The sequence below is a fragment of the Myotis myotis genome, unplaced genomic scaffold (assembly GCF_014108235.1).
Source record: "Myotis myotis isolate mMyoMyo1 unplaced genomic scaffold, mMyoMyo1.p scaffold_m19_p_1, whole genome shotgun sequence".
Lineage (NCBI taxonomy): Eukaryota > Metazoa > Chordata > Mammalia > Chiroptera > Vespertilionidae > Myotis > Myotis myotis.
This window is the reverse complement of record NW_023416313.1, coordinates 101,581,000-101,583,025: the sequence shown is the minus strand read 5'-3', so window position 1 is coordinate 101,583,025 and position 2,026 is coordinate 101,581,000. Positions and strand designations below refer to the sequence as shown.

Sequence of the window (2,026 nt, the reverse complement as noted above, 5' to 3'; positions counted from 1 at the left end):
TTTCTAATCCTTGTTCATCCTTCTGTTGTTCTGGTACCCCTATTATTCGTATGTTGTTTCGTTTCATGTTGTCCCAAAACTCCCTTAGGCTCTCCTCCTGTCTTTTCATTTTTTTCTCCAATTGCAGTACGTTTTGGGTGTGTTTTGCTTCCTTGTCTTCTAAATCACTAATTCGGTCCTCCGCTTCTCCTAGTCTACTGTTGATACTTTCAATGGAGTTTTTCATTGCAGCTATATCACTCTTCATTTCTTCTTGGGTCTTACTTAAGTTGTTGATTTTTTCATCTGTTTCTTCTTGCTTCTTGCTGAGGTTGTCGATTTTTTCCTCCATCCGGTTTATGCACTCTAGGACCCTTATTCTGAATTCTTTTTCTGTCATGTTGCATGCCTCTGTATTACTTAGCTGCTTTTCTGGAGAGTCCTCCTTCTCTTTCCTTTGGGGGTTTCTTTGTCTACCCATGTTTGATCTCGCTGACATATCTAGACGTTGAGTCATTCAGTGGCTGCTCCCTTGGTGGCAGTGAAAAAATATGGAACGCTTCACGAATTTGCGTGTCATCCTTGCGCAGGGGCCATGCTAATCTTCTCTGTATCGTTCCAATTTTAGTATATGTGCTGCCGAAGCGAGCACAGTTGTTAATCTTAAATATTCTTTGAACTGACAACATTCATTAGCATGTGTGCCAATAATTTAAAATGTTTCCATAAATTAGCTGTGCTGTCACAAAACTTAAACATAGTTTTTCTTCCAATACCCATGAACTTCTTTTCCCAGAGCCATAAGACATGGTCACATTGCACTGGGCTTTGGTCCTGCACCAATACCACAAAACCAGCCAAGTCAGCACAGCGAGTACGGGAGTAATTCTGTGCATCATCCTATATGAGAATAGTAAGCAATAATTTAATTATGTACAAAATAACTGTAAAACATAAATATATCTACTCATTTTTCCCTTAGCTGCAACCCTTTTCTTAAAGGAAAGTGTAATGAGCTAGAAGATAGTGGATCTTAACTAATAGCAGTTAAAGAGTTTATTTTTGAAAAATTAATAAATGTATTCACGCACATGAATATATTACTAGGACCCTCCCACTAAATCCATATATATACACATATGCATTTAGAAACAGGAATCAGAACTTCTATTTATCAACTTTGTGCTTATACATATTATCCAGAAGATAATGGAATATTATGCAATGAAATAATTCAATGTGATGCTCAATTAAGAATGTATAAAGCCTTCAGGTGTGTTGGGAGCAGGGCCAGGGCGAAGACGTGGTATTTATAAGAAAGGCAGCAAATAAAGAAAACAACTCCAGCTTCATGATTCTAATAATCAAAACATTATAATGGTTCCGACCTAGTTATTTATTTACAGTTAACCCTAAAGCAGGCCATTTTACCTTCCTACACTATAAAATTGGGGAGAGGCAACAATCTCCAAATTTACATACAAACTCATGCTCCTCAAAGCATTCATTAGCTCACTCCATTATGACCTGTGACAATATTAAGCATGTGTTCTGGGCTTGAGACTCTTTTCCCCAAAAAATCATTCCAACAGTTCTTTCTTGGAACAAACATATTTTTTAATGTTATAAAGAACTTATAGTATGGCATGTTTTAAATGTGTGTGAAATTTGGTGAGTTTACCATTATCTCTTTTTCTTCAGTCTAATAAAGTGAGCAAGTAGGTTGCTATAACTATAAATTGTCCCCAAATAAATCACCCAAATAAATGAACAGCTTAAGCTTACAACATCACATTTTCCTAAATAAAATCTTTGGGCATGAAACAATAAAAATAAAATCTAATTAATACATGTGAACAAAAAGCATTTTGTTGTAAAAGAGGCAGAGGTTTCATTTATTTTCAAGAACAAAACCTAATTGCAGAGCTCACCGTTAACTCCACATCTTAAGCTTCAACAACATGGTCATTTGAGGGACATACTGAGTTAAAAAAACAATCCAATATACCAGAACCATTAACATAACAACAATCTAACTTTAGAGTTT

General features: G+C 35.7%; 1 non-coding gene across 1 annotated transcript; it reads right to left on the bottom strand.

The window, feature by feature from the left end:
- Positions 1-524: 524 nt before the first annotated feature.
- LOC118661107 lies at positions 525-631 on the bottom strand. The gene has a single exon (XR_004969141.1). It is a non-coding gene; the product is annotated as a U6 spliceosomal RNA (small nuclear RNA).
- Positions 632-2,026: the final 1,395 nt, after the last annotated feature.